Source organism: Carettochelys insculpta, chromosome 1 (genome assembly GCF_033958435.1).
Source record: "Carettochelys insculpta isolate YL-2023 chromosome 1, ASM3395843v1, whole genome shotgun sequence".
Taxonomy (NCBI): Eukaryota; Metazoa; Chordata; order Testudines; family Carettochelyidae; genus Carettochelys; species Carettochelys insculpta.
Window position 1 is genome coordinate 248,477,459 of NC_134137.1, and position 16,183 is coordinate 248,493,641.

At 42.1% G+C, this 16,183-nt stretch overlaps 1 protein-coding gene across 1 annotated transcript in view; it reads left to right on the top strand.

The window, feature by feature from the left end:
• Positions 1-16,183, top strand: part of SCUBE1 (signal peptide, CUB domain and EGF like domain containing 1) — a 350,710-nt gene that overhangs the window by 76,151 nt on the left and 258,376 nt on the right. The gene's annotated exons all lie outside the window — the stretch shown is intronic.

Here is a 16,183-nt window from a genome sequence, read left to right on the forward strand (position 1 = left end):
GAGTCTTGGGCTGGGTCCCAATGAAGAGGGAAGGCCCAGGTCTCCCTGCCCCACCACTTTGAGGGATAAAGCTGAAATGCAAGTGGGGGACAGAAGATTCCTGGCCTCAGGTCAGGAACCAGGAATCTCCACCATCAAGTCAGAGAAGCAGGAGGCTGAACATTAGGTGCAGTAACCACAAGAGCTTCCAGACCTCTAAGCTGTCAATACCCATAAGAATGATAAATTGGGGAGCAGGCTGTTCTTTCTGTCCTTCTCTCTTTCCGTCTGTCTTATATAAGATTGAGCAAGTGGGTTGTTATGCCCACTTCATATTTAGGGAATCTGTGTCAGAGAGATTTGTTGTTTAAGCCTTTAGATTTCTGTTTAATGTTGTGCAAAACAAAGTCTTATGGATGTCAAATATAGGCCTTCTATGACAGATAAGTACACAACATAGATGGATAGAAGACCGTGACTTCAACAGTAGAGAAAATGTGTCACATACATAGCCATATTGTTCATGGTCCTATTATGGGTGAGCTTTAGAGGAGTTTGTTAAGCAGTCAGAAGCTATGAGGAAGTATGGGAACTGCTTTCTGTGCATGTCTGAAGAAATATTTGCCCCCAAAGGACAGAGCAAGGAAGTCAGACCATGACAAAAGATGGCCTGACATGAAATCTGGGCAATTCACATGATCCCTCCCCAGCCTTTTCCTGAATTGGTCTGATTCCATAATCTGTATGGCTGTACTAGCTGGTATAATTTAGTGCACAGATTATTGTTTGACCAATATTTCAGCAGTGAAAGTTAGGTTTCTAAATCCCTGTTCAGGCATCTGACTAAAAGCAGTCTCATTTTCAAGAGTCCTGGGGATCACCCACAGATTTCTTTGCTTCAGTCTTCACGGCTGAGGATATTACAGAGGTTCCCAAATCTGAGCCATCCTTTGTAGGTGACAAATCTGAGGAACTGTCCCAGATTGAAGTGTCAGTAGAAGAGGTTTTGGAACTAATTGATAAGCTAAACAGTAACAAGTCTCCAGGACTAGATGGCATTCACCCAAGGGTTCTGAAAGAACTCAAATGTGAAATTGCAGAGCTATTAATGGTGGTTTGTAACCTATCCTTTAAATCAGCTTCGGTACCCAGTGACTGGAAGCAGCTAATATAACGCCAATATTTAAAAAGGGCTCTAGAGGAGACCCTGGCAATTACAGACCAGTAAGTCTAACGTCAGTACCAAGCAAATTAGTAGAAACCATAGTAAAGAATAAAATTGTCAGACACGTAGAAGAACATGATTTGTTGGGCAAAAGTCAGCATGGTTTCTCTAGAGGGAAGTCGTGTCTTACTGATCTATTAGAGTTCTTTGAAGGGGTTAACAAACATGCAGACAGGGGGGAATCCAGTGGACATAATATACTTAGATTTCCAGAAAGCCTTTGACAAGGTCCCTCACCAAAGGCTCTTATGTAAATTAGGCAGTCATGGGATAGGAGGAAAGATCCTTTCATGGATTGGAAACTGGTTAAAAGACAGGAAACAAAGGGTTGGAATAAATGGTAAATTTTCACAATGGAGAGGGGTAAGTAGTGGTGTTCCCCAAGGGTCAGTCCTGGGACCAATCCTGTTCAACTTGTTCATCAATGACCTAGAGAAAGGGGTAAGCAGTGAGGTGGCAAAGTTTGCAGATGATACCAAGCTGTTCAGGATAGTCAAAACCAAAGTAGATTGTGAAGAACTTCAAAAAGATCTCAGAAAACTGAGTGACTGGTCAGCAAAATGGCAAATGAAATTTAATGTGGGTAAGTGTAAGGTAATGCACATTGGAAAAAATAACCCCAATTATACATACAAGGTGATGGGGGGCAAATTTAGATACAACAGATCAGGAAAGGGATCTTCGAATTATAGTGGATAGTTCTCTGAAAACATCCACGCAGTGTGCAGCGGCAGTCAGTAAAGCAAATAGGATGTTAGGAATTATTAAAAAAGGGGTAGAAAATAAGATGAAGAATATCATACTTCCCCTATATAAAACTATGGTACGCCCACATCTTGAGTAGTGCGTGCAGAGGTGGTCTCCTCGTCTCAAAAAAGATATACTGGCATTAGAAAAAGTTCAGAAAAGGGCAACTAAAATGATTAAGGATTTGGAAAGGGTCCCATATGAGGAGAGGCTAGAGAGACTGGGACTTTTCAGTCTAGAAAAGAGGCGATTGAGGGGCGATATGATAGAGGTATATAAAATCATGAATGGTGTGGAGAAAGTGAATATTGAAAAGTTATTTACTTGTTCCCCTAATATAAGAGCTAGAGGACACCAAATGAAATTAATGGGTAGTAGGTTCAAAACTAATAAAAGAAAAATTTTCTTCACACAGCGCACAGTCAACCTGTGGAACTCCTTGCCAGAGGAGGCTATGAAGGCCAGCACTCTAACAGAGTTTAAAATAGAGCTTGATAAATTTTTGGAGGTTAGGTCCATAAATGGCTATTAGCCAAGGGACAAGTATGGTGCCCCTCACCTTTAGTCAAAGTCTGGAGACAGATGGCAGGAGACAAATTGCTTGATCGTTGTCTTCGGTTCACCTCCTCTGGGGCACCTGGCACTGGCCACTGTCAGCAGACAGGATACTGGGCTGGATGGACCTTTGGTCTGACCCAGTATGGCTGTTCTTGTGTTCTTATAGAAATCAGCTGGATCCCATGGAAATTAATGGGAACTACAGGCATATGCTACCTTTAGGCATGTGTGAACCCCAAAAATGGGTTTTGGACTAAATTAAAGGGCACCCAGGTTTGTGACGATTGGCCTTCATTAAAATGTAGTAAGGGGCATCATGGGTAGAAAAGAACTGCTTCAAATACATGTAAATTCATGTAAATATGTTAACCTGTTCTTTTGGCAAAATATTTTAACTTGCTTTGAAATGGTGCTGAAAATAGTGTTCTGCTCAATGAGTATTGTCAAAAGACGTGTGTATAAAAAGGAGAGATGATTAATCAGAGTATAGATGCTTCAAATAAAATGTCATTTTAGTGAGCTCTAGTGTTTATTTTGGAAATGCTAAAAGCCGTGAAAAGTGTTTTGATATCTTAAAAGGGCAAATTGTGGTGCCTGATTGTTTGTGAGAAAGAAATAAACAAATGACGTCAGCAGACTTGACCTATGTGCTCTGTTGGGATAATAGCACTGAGACAGTTTATTTCTGTTCATCAGAAGGGCAGACAACATACAAACCAATATTAAGCTAACTGTTTGAAGGGAATTAAATTATTCCCTGTTATGACAGAACACAGTCTTCCACTACATTTGCGGACAGTGGAAGATATTTGATTTTTTTTAAAAATCTGGGTAGGGATATAAAACATTTTTCAATGTATTGTTTTCTTGGGGTTCTAGCTTGAGGACAAAATACCATAATGAGTAACCCAAATATTAGCATAGCAGATTGAAAGCAATTCAGGAAAACTGGTTTGTTATCTTAGCCTTCTATGCTGAGCAGACAGTCTGGCTGCATTTATAGTCTCCAAAACTGATGTTTTTTTGTTGACTAGAATAGGGATGATGATTTATTACTAGAACTGGATAAAAACCACTAAAATCTTCCCTCAAGTTATTACTTTTAAAAGGCATCTATTTCAGCCACACTTGTGCCTTACTGTGTTTCATTTTCTGTTGAAATTTGAGAAATCCAAATGTGTTTGTACAAACAGCCCTAGAAAGGGAATTTTAATATCCCACATTCAAGTGTTTGCATCGAAGACTGTGAAACCGAATAAAAACCCAGTTACGTTACATCAGTGACTGTATAGTTAGACCATAAGTTATAGCTATTGTGACACTATTTACAAGAGATAGGATATTGTTTGACACATCGTAAGTTCAAGTTGTCATTGTTCTAGAAGATGTACACCTCCATAGCAAAAAGACGGTATTAAAGAATATAAAACTTATACAGTTGATTGATAAATTTGTGCAGTTTTTTCTCCATCTTAGTGGCATATTCTTGGCAGTCACTTGATTATGAGTAGGACATCTTCATGTCACCCTCTATTTGTGAGACTGTTGATGGCTGATCAGCCCAATTCTGGAGCCATAGATTTTATCACAGTAGAGGCAGGTGTTAGTAGCTGTTGGAGGGACGCAGGGCAGTTTTTGACACTCTTTTCTTCTTCTCCTCCTCTCGTCATCTGCACTGTGGCAGGACCTCTCAAACTGCGCCACCCTCTCATGGATTACCATTCTTCAGTGGGGACAGTCTTGGGCAAGGTTCTCCCAAGTGTCGACACCGATGCAGCACTTTTTCATGAGTGCCTTCAACATGTCCTTGTATCACTTTCGCCGGCCCCCAACACTCCTCTGTTCTTCCTCCAATTCAGAAAACAGAATCTGTTTTGGGACGCACTGGTCAGACATCTGAACCAAGTGACCAGTCCAATGAAGTTGTTGATGAATGATAATGGCTTCAGTGCTAGTCATGTTCAACTCTTCCAGAACACTAGTGTTCGTACGCCTATCCTCCCAAGAGATATTTAGGATTCTGTTAAGGCTGTGTTGATGATATTTTTCAAGTGCCTTCAAATGATGCTTGTATGTTGTCCAGGTTTCATTTGCATATAGTATAGCAGTAGCATGTAGAGCATGCTTATAAAGCATAAAGGAGGAGGTGCAAGTGCTTTGACTGATCGGATTATAATTCAAAATGATCTGGACAAATTGGAGAAATGGTCTGAGGTAATTGAGATGAAAATAATAAGGACAAATGCATAGTACTCCATTTAGGAAGAGACAATCAGTTGCAGACATACAAAATAAGAAATGACTGCATCGGAGGAAGTACTGCAGAAAGGGATCTAGGGTTCATTGTGAACCACAAGCTAAATATGAGTCAACAGTGTGACACTATATGAAAAAAAGCAAACGTCATTCTGGGAGGTAGTAACAGTGTTGTAAGCAAGACATAATTCTTTTGCTCTACTCTGTGGGTATTAGGTCTCAACTGGAGTATTTTGTTCCATTCTGAGCATCACATGTCAGGAAAAATGTGGACAAATTGAAGTCAGTCCAGAGAAGAGCAACAAAAATGATTCAGGGTCTGGAAAATATGACCTATGAGGACAGATTGAACAAATTGGGTTTGTTTAGTCTGGAAAAGAGAAGTCTGAGAGAGGACATGAAAACAGCTTTCAATTACCTAAAAGACTGTTACAAGGAGAAGGGAGAAAAAAATATTCTCCTTAATTTCTGATGATAGGACAAGAAGCAATGGTCTCAAATAGCAGCAGAGGATGTTTCGTGTGGAAATTAGGAAAAACTTCCTAACTGTCTGCGTGGTTAAGCTTCGGAATAAGTTGCCTAGGGAGGTTAAGGAATCTCCCTGATTAGATATTTTTAAAAGCAGGTTAGACAAACATCTGTCAGGGAGGATCCTAGATGGTGCTTGGTCCTGCCATAGGTGCAGGGGACTGGATGAACTTTTGAGGTCTCTTCCAGTTCTAGTAGTCAATAATTCTATGACTTTTCGCTTTTAAGATAAATGAAACCCTTGAAGGGATGACTGCATTTTTCTTTTCTAAAGGCTTTGTTGTATAGACAGACTTTTCTGCTAAATCTTGTTATTACCTCCATACACCAAAAGAAGAGGAAAAGCATTAAAAGAAGCTGAAACAAAAGATGAAAAACAGGTTCCCACATGAAGCCATTGCAGGTAAATTGGTGTTGAAAATAATTATGTCTAATTAGAAGGATCCAGGAAAGAAGGCATAACCAGACTGCTACTAAGTTTTCAGCTGATGCAATTGTCTGTTTCTTATTTCTCCCTCTTCTGTAAAACTTTCTTTTTTAAGTTATATTTTAGCAAGTATTCACAGCTGCAGCATTTTTTTCTTTTTGAAGATGCAAATTATGTGAACTGATCTATACTTTGTGTAAAGTTTTGGTCACTATAATGGTGGCTACATGCTGAGATCAGTAGTTTTCATTTACCTTTTCATTCAATGTTTTTTCTGACTTTTGTCGTATTCCCTTTTTTAATCAAGGCCAGATTTTTCAGGTGTCTAGCTTTATGCATATATGTTTGAAAATTTTGGTCATGATCTGAAATTCTCTGCATGATCTGCTCCCTCATGTCCTGAAGATTGCTGATTATGGCTGTGCAATAAGTATTTGTCCCTTTCTCATTCATTCATGCTCCTAATACTTGCTGTTCCATTATCAAAAAGTGGTCCATAAACATGGCTAGAAATGATCTCACTTATAAACCTCTTGCTCTTTCACAATCACATCAGCTGTTATGATCCATCACTGTTCCCTTGACAAACTTGTCACCTGTGGTGTGAACATTTCCATAGAAGTTGCTGTCTCAGGTCAGGTCTACGTTAGAACTTAAAGTCAATCATAGATACATAGTCCCAGTTATGGCAATTGCATAGCAGGAATCGACATATCTATAATTGACTTATCTGACTGTCATCACAGAGGAGTTCCCTTACTTCTCTCAAGAGTGAGGAATATGAGTGTCAACTGTTGACACCTGATAGTTTGATTTTGTGCATCCCCATTAGATGCGAAATCGAATCCTGGCAGATCAGCCCTGATTGGGCTGACCTCTTGGTAAGTATAGCTGTACCCTCTGATATCTAACCTCCTGCCATTTGCTCAGTTCCCATGACCACTTCCACATTTAATCTTGGTGCCTCCGGTGTCATCCTGAAATCAGATCTTGCAGGATACCTCCTGCACAACATTGTTGCACTCTTGAGGAGTGTAACAGGGAGGTGAAAAGAGAAAAATGACTATATATAAGTAACTCCACAGCTAAATTAAAATTAGGCTAAGTTTTAGGAAGGTGAAACTTAACTCAGATGAAATAAAAGCAATGAATCTGAGTCATTTTTAAAAGTTTAAAGTATTCCATATGTATGCATCCGTTACATTTTGTGCACTTTTGCCTTTTTCCAAGTTATATATATGGAGATACACATCTCATGGAGCTGGAAAGGACCTTGGGAGGTTACTGAGTCTAGTCCCCTGCCCTCTTGGTAGGACTATGTGCCATCTCTTTTTTGTGGCCCCAGATCCCTAAATGGCCCCCTTAAAATTGAACTCACATGTGGGTTTAGTAGGCCAGTACTCAAACCACTAAGCTATCCCTCCCCCCCAGCCAAAGTATACAGCAAAAGTATCAAAATACTACAAATGATAGCTATAAACAGTATTTCCAACTTAGGAAGCCCTGTTCTCCTGAGATTTATGGTCAGCTTCTTGATTAAAGAGGTTAGAACCTACTGGCTTTAAGATCCCATTTCAAACAGTCAGACTTTTTAGCACTTAAATATCTCTACCCATATCTCTTATAAGTCAACAGGTGCCCCTCTCTTCTCCAGAATTGGTGTTGTGTTTTGTTAAACTATCTTGAAATCCATCATTCCAACTGCCAGCAAGCTATTTCTGTGTCACGCAGTGCTATCTTGGCAAAAGCAGCATTCTAAGAGACAACTTCCAAAAATTTTAAAGAAAAAGTTTTTGTAAATTTTTCAAAAGTTGTTCAGAAGTGATGTAGGAACTTAACTCTTACAGAAGGTCACAGGGACTTACTTTTGAAAATGAGACTTTGACTCCAAAGTCACTTAAACACTTCTGAAAATGTTGCCATAAGGCAGGGACCTGGAAAAACGGAAGAGAAGAGATTCTCCAGGAACAAGAATGGAGTGGGAGTGGATGTGCTTCCCTTGACAACCAGTCTGCCTGATTTGTTTCAGGTTTTTTCCCCTAGAAGCTTGTGGTTTTGGTCTGAGATGGGGTTGATTTTAGATGTGTCCTTTGATTGTTGGCTTTTTCCCTGGACTGTGTTCAAAAATATAGTTGATCAAAATTATTGTTGAAGGCAAGGCCCTTGGGGATATTGTCTGCAAGAGGTATGACATATCCATATGGTAACTATGATGAATTAGCGCCACAGGTGAAGTACAGGTAGGCTGTTTTGAAAAGTTTAGAAGATGGATTCATTGACAAGCCAGAACCAATTTATTGGTTTTACTTAAAAAATACTTTGATCATACATACACATGCTTTTCTAACTCCAGGTACAATACAAAGCATGCACAAGATCTGATCTCAACATGTTATTAACTATGACTCCATGCCCACTAAAAGTATGTGTCTAGATATCTGGTGGCAGTGGCACCGACAGCTGCTATGTGTCCTGGGACAATGTGGGAGAGGTTCTCAGCTTCATGCATGAGAAGGGGTAGAATCATAGACTCATAGGACTGGAAGAGACCTCAGGAGGTCATCTAGTCCAGCCCCCTGCTTCGAGCAGGATCAAGTCCCACTTAGTCATCTCAGCCAGGACCTTGTCAAGCCAGGACTTAAAAACCCGAGGGATGGAGAAGCATTGGAATGTGTTGCCTAGAGAGGTGGTGGATTCTCCATCCCTTGAGGTTTTTAAGTCCCGACTGGACAAGGTCCTGGCTGGGATGACTTAGTGGGGGTTGATCCTGCTTGAAGAAGGGGGCTGGACTAGATGACCTCCTGAGGTCCCTTCCAGCCCTGTGATTCTGTGATTATGTGAGAATCCACCACCTCTCTAGGCAACGCATTCCAATGCTTCACCACCCTCCTGGTGAAGTAGTTTTTCCTAATATCCAACCTACACCTCTCCCTCTTCAACTTCATACCATTACTCCTTGTTCTGCTATCTGACACCATTAAGAACAGTTTCTCACCATCCTGTTTAGATCTCCCCTTCGAAAAGGTGAAGGCTGCTATTAAATCACCCCTAAGTCTTCTCTTCTGTAAACTAAGCAAGCCCAAATCCCTCAGCTTTTCCTCATAGGTCTTGTGCTTCAGCTCTTTAACCATTTTTGTTGCCCTCCACTGAACCTGGTCCAACACATCCACATCCTTTTTATACTGGAGGGCCCAATACCGGACACAATATTCCAGATATGGCCTCACCAGTGCCGAATAGATGGGAACAACCACTTCTCTAGATCTGCTCGAAATGCTCCTCCTAATGCACCCTAATATGCTGTTGGCATTCTTGGCTACAAGGGCACACTGTTTACTCATATCCAGCCTTTCATCCACCATAACTCCTAGGTCCCTTTCTGCTGTGCTGCTGCTTAGCCAGTCAGTCCCCAGCCTATAGCAATGCTTGGGATTCTTCTGCCTCAGGTGCAGGACTCTACACTTCTCCTTGTTGAACCACATCAGATTTCTTTTGGCCCAATCCTCCAATTTATCCAGGTCACTCTGGATTCTCTCTCTACCCTCCAACATATCTACCTCTCCCCCTAGCTTTGTGTCATCGACAAACTTGCTGAGGGTGCAGTCCAGTTCCTCATCCAGGTCATTAATAAATATGTTGAACAGCATCGGCCCCAGAACCGACCCTTGCAGCACTCCACTAGAAATCGACCGCCATCCAGATATTGAACCATTGACCACTACCTGTTGGGCCTAACCATCAAGCCAGCTTTCTATCCATCTTATAGTCCAAGGATCCAGTCCATATTTCCTTAACTTATGGGCAAGAATGTTGTGGGAGACTGTATCAAAAGCTTTACTGAAGTCAAGGTATATCACATCCACTGACTTCCCCATGTCCACAGAGCCTGTTACCTCGTCATAAAAGCTAATCAGATTGGTCTGGCAGGACTTGCCCCTGGTGAATCCATGTTGACTATTTTTGATCACTTTCCCCTCTACCAAGAGCTCCAAAATGGATTCCTTTAGGATCCCCTCCATTATTTTCCCAAGGAATGAGGTAAGGCTGACTGATCTATAGTTCCCTGGATTGTCCTTCTTCCTTTTTCAAAGATGGGCACTACGTTTGCTTTCTTGCAGTCATCCGGGATCTCTCCCGATCTCCAAGAGTCTTCAAAGATAGTGGTCAAAGGCTCGGCAATGACATCTGCCAATTCCCTCAGTACCCTCAGGTGCATTAAGTCCAGGCCCATGGATTTGTGTGCATCTAGTTTTTCTAGATAGCTCATAACTCGTTCCTTCCCCACACCTTCCCATGCTGCATTGTATAGCACTGTAGTGTGGGAGTTGACTTTTACCGTGAAGACTGAGGCAAAAAAGCACTGAGTACTTCAGCTTTTCTTACATCATCTGTTACTAGGTTACCTCTCTCATCCAGTAATGGCCCCACACCTTCTCTGATAACCCGCTTATTGTTAACACGCCTGTAGAAACCCTCCTTGTTACCCTTCACATCCCTTGGCAGCTGGAGTTCCAGTAGTGCTTTCGCTTTCCTCATTACTCCCCGGCATTCTCCACCCATATGTGTATACTCCTTTATAGGGCCAAGGTGCAGGGCTTAATGCATTCAGCCTTTATGGACACCTGAATCCTGGCCCTGGCCCTGCCCCCACCCGCCCCCACCTTCCCTCACAGCTATGGGCAGCTGGAGTAGCAGTGCCACAACAATTCAAAGAGGCCCAGAGCTCCAGCCACTGCCACCACTGCAAAAATAACAGTGGCAGTGGCTAGAGCATCAGTTCCTTTTGAAATGCTGGGCTCAGGGGCAACTGCCCCCTTTACTCTGCCAGCAGAACTGCCCAGTGGTTTTAGATAAATGAAATTATGCTTAATTTTTATCCAATTTAATGTTACCATATTCACATACATTCTCCCAAACTATCCTGGAGTTTTCCACATTTCTTCCTTGCCTGTTTCTCCCTCCTCCTCTTCCCACCTGAAGTTGCCCCTTGCCTGTGCTCCTTGACTTTGCAAAGCCTGGGTAGAGCATAGTACCCAATCTGCCTGTGGCCATTATTATATTGCTATGGGAAATATCTGCACGGTGCCACTCCAGACATTGCACTATCCATTGTTTTAGCCATAACTCTGTGATCATCTGTGGGTTATACTCCTGGAGGCCTTCTAGAATGAGGCTTGTGGTACAAAGGTCTAGTGCAGCACTCATTTGAGACTGTATCAAAACACACAGTCTAAAACCACCCCCCTTTCTCTGCCCTCTCTCTCCATGACTGGCAGCTTCCCTGCTCTCCCAGCAGAGTGTGGAAGAGTGGACCAGGTGCTTGTGATGGGAATCCTGAGATCAGCTCATGTGAAAATGATTCCCCAGACAGTGAGTAAGAAACAATCCATCAGTAAGGGGTGGAGCCAGTCTGATAAGGACAGGGATCTTTCTATCTTTGTCAATTTGTGACCTCATAACCTTGTAATAGAAAAAAGTTTGCGGAGTTCATTTAGCCAGAAAGTAAAATGGGGAAAGGAGGCTGTGTCCCCTAAAATGGGGTTACTTGCCCTGGCAGGACAGCTTATGGTGTAGAACAGTCAGCAGTAACTGATAATGTACAAGAGCTCCAAATGAAGTATCCTTTTTTGTTGTTTGTTTTAAATAAATATGTTGTTATGTAAAGAGGAACAAAGAAACAAAGTTATCTGATCAGGTATATTTGTATCTATCTAATCTGACACAATTTGGAATATTAAAATGAGTTTGATTTGAATTTAGGGCAAGTGTTTCATGAGAAGTAGAGAAGAGTTGCTTCTTCAATCCAACATGGCCTTTTCTTTCTGTATCTTGATTTAGACCTCTACAGGTCCTCTGCCATAAGAAATTATGGCATTTCATCCCAGCTAAGCATCTGCCTGCATATTTTATAAACTGCTGAGGGCCAGATTTTCACGTGCTCAGTCCTCACCAGGTTTTCAAAGAGAACTCGGAACCCAACACACAGAGCTCTTTTGAAAACCTGATCATTTATTTTGGTGCTTAAGCTGGAGCTGCCCTTTCTGACAAGTCTTGCCCTTTAATTTTGTTCCTATATTTTTGCCGACTGCTATTTATATGTTGAGCACAAATACTGTTGCTGGGCAAATAATGCAAAATATCTTGAATTGTTTACTTTGAAAATTTTGAAGACATCCAAGAATATGCAAGAATTACTCTTCCAGATCAGCAAAGGCTTGTGCCAAAGTTCGATGAAATCAACAAAAGAGTCTGTACTGATTTCAGTGAGGTTTGGCTTTGACTCTAAATGGAGCTAACAATAGGCTAGCCAGGAAATAATAATTCATAAAACAAATTTTATTGCAAAAGTAATCATCTAAATTATTTGATGGAAGTTTATTTAGAAAGCTCCAGCAAATGGTGTGCTTGACATTTTAGATTGGTGTTTCTCAACCAAGGGTGCATGTACCCTTGGGCGTAAACCAAGATCTTCCAGGGGGCACATCAACTCATCTAGATATTTGCCTAGTTTTACAACAGGCTACACAAAAGCACTGGTAAAGTCAGCACCACCTAAAAGTTCATTCAGACAATGACTTGTTTCTACTGCTTCACATACCTTATGCTGAAACGCAAGTACAATATTTCTATTCCAATTCCTTTATTTGATAATAAGTTGGTAGAAAGTCTGCAAGTTTTCAGTAGCAGGCTTCTGTAATAATTTTGCATGTTTTTGTAAGTAAGTAGTTTTAAGTGACGGGTAACTTGTCGATATGCAAAACAAATCTGACTCCTGAAAAGGGTACAGTAATCTGGAAAGGTTGAATGGCACTTGTTTCAAGACTTCAGATTACCTTAGGATCATATTTCTCAACCAGTGGTACACATACCCTTAGAGGTACATGAAAGAAGTCTGGAGGTACCTATAATTTTTTTTAAAAAAGGTACTTCCTTAAAAAAAATGTTTGAGAAACACTGTTGTAGGTAATAGAGGACATATGGGCATTGTCCTCTAAAGCACAGTTATGCAAGGAGCTCTAAATGGGCTGATCCAACGGTAGACTGGGGCCTAAATAGAGAGACAAGCCAATGCTATACAGCAGTGGTCACCAACTGGTTGATCTTAAGGACTCTCACAGTCATTCATGATTGACAGGCTTCCTGCCTGCCCCTGCTCCACACTGCTGGCCTGTTTCCAGGAGTGGCCAGCACAGCTCCAGGTGGGGAGCAGGGAGTGTAGGCATGCTGCTCCTGGCTGCAGGCACTGGTCCTTGCAAAGCCCAGTGGATAGGAATAAGAAACAGTGGCCAATGGGAGCTGAGGGGGCAGTGTTGGCAGAGAAGGGCTGCACATTGAGCCACATGCCCTCCAACACCCCTTCGGTCCCTTCTAGGAGTGACTTGGGCACAGGGCAGGCAAAGAGCATGCATCAGCCTTGCTGCGTTACCAGCCATGAGCTGCTGGCAGTGCATGTCACCTAGTGGGAGGCCCCTTGCCAATCCTCTACCTCTTCCCATAGCAAGCACCCCATATCTCTCCTGCACCCCAAGTCCCAGCACTGACCCACTCCCTGAGCCAACATCCCAAGCCCCAGCCCTGAGACCTGTCCCTGAGCCAGCACTCCATACCACCTCCTGTACCCCAGCCCTGGTACCCCCCAAGCCCATATCCCAAGCCATAGCCCTGAGCTCCCTCCAAGAGCCTGCATCCCAAGCACCTGACCCCATTGTCCAGACCCAGCATCTATACCCACTTCTGTACCCTGACACCCCCACTGCACCCCAGGTCCCAGTCTTGACCCCCTCTCCCAGAGCCAACACTCGTACGTCATGCCAAAGCCCAACTCCCCTGTCCCAGCCCATTAAAAGTGAGTGAGTGCAGGTGGGGGAGAGAAAGTGACCAAAAAAGGGGGGAATGGAGTGAGCAGAGTGGAGTTGTGGGGAAGGGGCAACGTAGATCTTGAGTTACCCTTAACTCCAGAAAGTAATCTTGGGTATAAAAAGTTTGGGGATTGCTGCTACACAGTATATGAGGCAATCAGAACATCAGAGTTTACTGTGGAGGGAAGGGGTAGTTGTTACAGTATGGGTGTATGTGTGTTCTAGAGCTGAGAATCGCCTTCTACTCACATCTTCTCCTTTCTTGTTTTGAAAATCATGTCAGTGCAGGTAACTGGCAACATTTTGCTGTTAGATCTTCAATTGGTTTCAAAGTCTGAACAGCAGCAACATTGATTCTAAGATATAAAGAATAGGGGTTGGTGATGAATAGGGTGATCTCATTACAGACAAGGTAAATCATCAGATTTTACTGTCAAGCAGAAAAAAGTTGATAAATTACTGTGTTTGTTTCAAATTATTCATCAGAATAGCAAAGCAATTGTTCGAGTCATTTGGTGAATCTGTTAAAAGCAGCCTTTAGAAAAACCTCTCAGTTTATATCAAAATTTGTCTGTGTGTCTTTAAGTGAGATTTTTTTCTCTCCAGTTAGCATTAAGCTAATCTTCTAAAGAGCCAAGTCTACAGTCCAGTGCATAATTTTTGAAGAAATTTAGTCCAAAGCTTATAGCATATAGATTGAATTAGGGCTATTTGTGTCAATATTGACATTGCTGCAAACTCTGTTCACACACAGATGCAGACTCTTGCAAAGTCATGTATTGGAGGGGTAGCCGTGTTAGTCTGGATCTGTAACAGCAACGAAGGGTCCTGTGGCACCTTATAGACTAACAGAAAAGTTTTGAGCATGAGCTTCACAAAAGCTCATGCTCAAAACTTTTCTGTTAGTCTATAGGGTGCCACAGAACCCTTCGTTGCTGTTGCAAAGTCATGTGACTGCTCCCTGCCCTCCCAGCTCCAAGGAATCAGTCTCTCCTTAAGTGCACTTCAAATGGCTCTGAGCCTGCTGAAATGGGTCAGTCTCACAAAGGGATAAGAGGAAGTGATAATATGTTGTGAAGGGTGAGAAGCAGGCAGTGTTTGTTAGGGAGGGGAGGGGAACTTGTGGGAATTATACCTCAAAGATTCCTGGTAAAAGAGAGGGATAAAAACTAGCTACATTTTCCCATTCTGGTTAGTGTTCCCTGTAAGCTGAGCATTTGGGCAGCCACTCAGCAGAGATTCAAAGCCTCCCCACTGTTTAACAAGGTGCCCACAGTTAGGTTTTGTTTCTACTGGTGATGCACATTGAGACATGCCTCAGTGCACATAGAAAAATTTATTCCACTCATGGATGGAAAAAGTCTGCACATGGATGGAAAAGATTGGAAAGAAGATTGATTCTGGTCCGTGATAAAGGAGAAGGCATTCTTGCTCTCTAGGGCTCGAGTTATCTTCATTATACATCTCTGTGCCTGCACCAAGGTCTGCATTTTCCATCCTATATTGTGCTGAAAACTGATCGGTAAACATTGCAGTCACTTAGGTAGATCTCCATGGTCTTAAGCTGTCAGGTTCACCAGGAATGCCCAACCAGCCCGCCATTGCAGGATTAATTACTATCAAGTGTTGCTAGCATTTTAAATCTTCTGGATGCAGTATGCCTGCCTAAGCAATGTATCTGTCACTTTCATATCCCATTGTCTTTCCTGAAGAAACAGTTACTGCAGTAGCAGAGCCAATCCTGTGGAAGCATTTACAGTTTTGTCCCTTTCTGAAATGTTGGTGCTTCCTGTGAAATAGCTGGTTGTTTGCAATGCCTCATAAAAGGAACAAATTTTGAGTGTTGTAGGTGTCAGAGACTCTATTGTCCAAAGAGTTAACTGGGAAGAGGGATAATTGGCAATCTTATGCCCAAAAGATGACAGTGCTTGAAAGGTTGAATACAGGTCAGGTACACTCAGTATATCTTTTAGTGTCAGTGCTTTCCAAATAGTAAAACATATGCCACTGTTAAACAGAACAGTCTAGAAAAATTCAGTGCCAAAGGGAGGTAGTTGGGGAAGGCGGCACAGGAGGAAGGAGGAGACCCTCAAAACAGCCAGTAGCTAATGCTCAGGTCGTGGTTTTATATATTTGCCTATTAAAATGACAAAGCAGACATGGAACATTTAGATTTAAGAAGCCTTTCTTTCATTAGACAACATTAAAAAAATGGACAAAGTAGGGGGTTACGACTTCAGTAATTGAAACATGCTGTTCTGTTCAAGACCACAACTCTATAAAGCCTCTTTTCACCCAATAATGTATTTTGTGTTTGCCTGCTACCCCTGCTAGAAATTACTGGAGACCTGAAGTATGCCTTTCCAAGTGGCTAGGGAATGACAGAGCACACCACCACTCTTGGTGGGTGGGGGATCACAGCTCTTTAGAACATTAACATTCATTGTGCTTTGCAAATCAGTTTGCAACTCAGAATCCATAGTGGTTTCAACTGGATCTCTCCTCTCCCCCACCACTACCATAGCCCTTTTGATGTTAACTTTAAACCTACAATGTGAGTAAAGGAATAGAATGGATTAATTTGGACTAACTAAAATAGTGCCC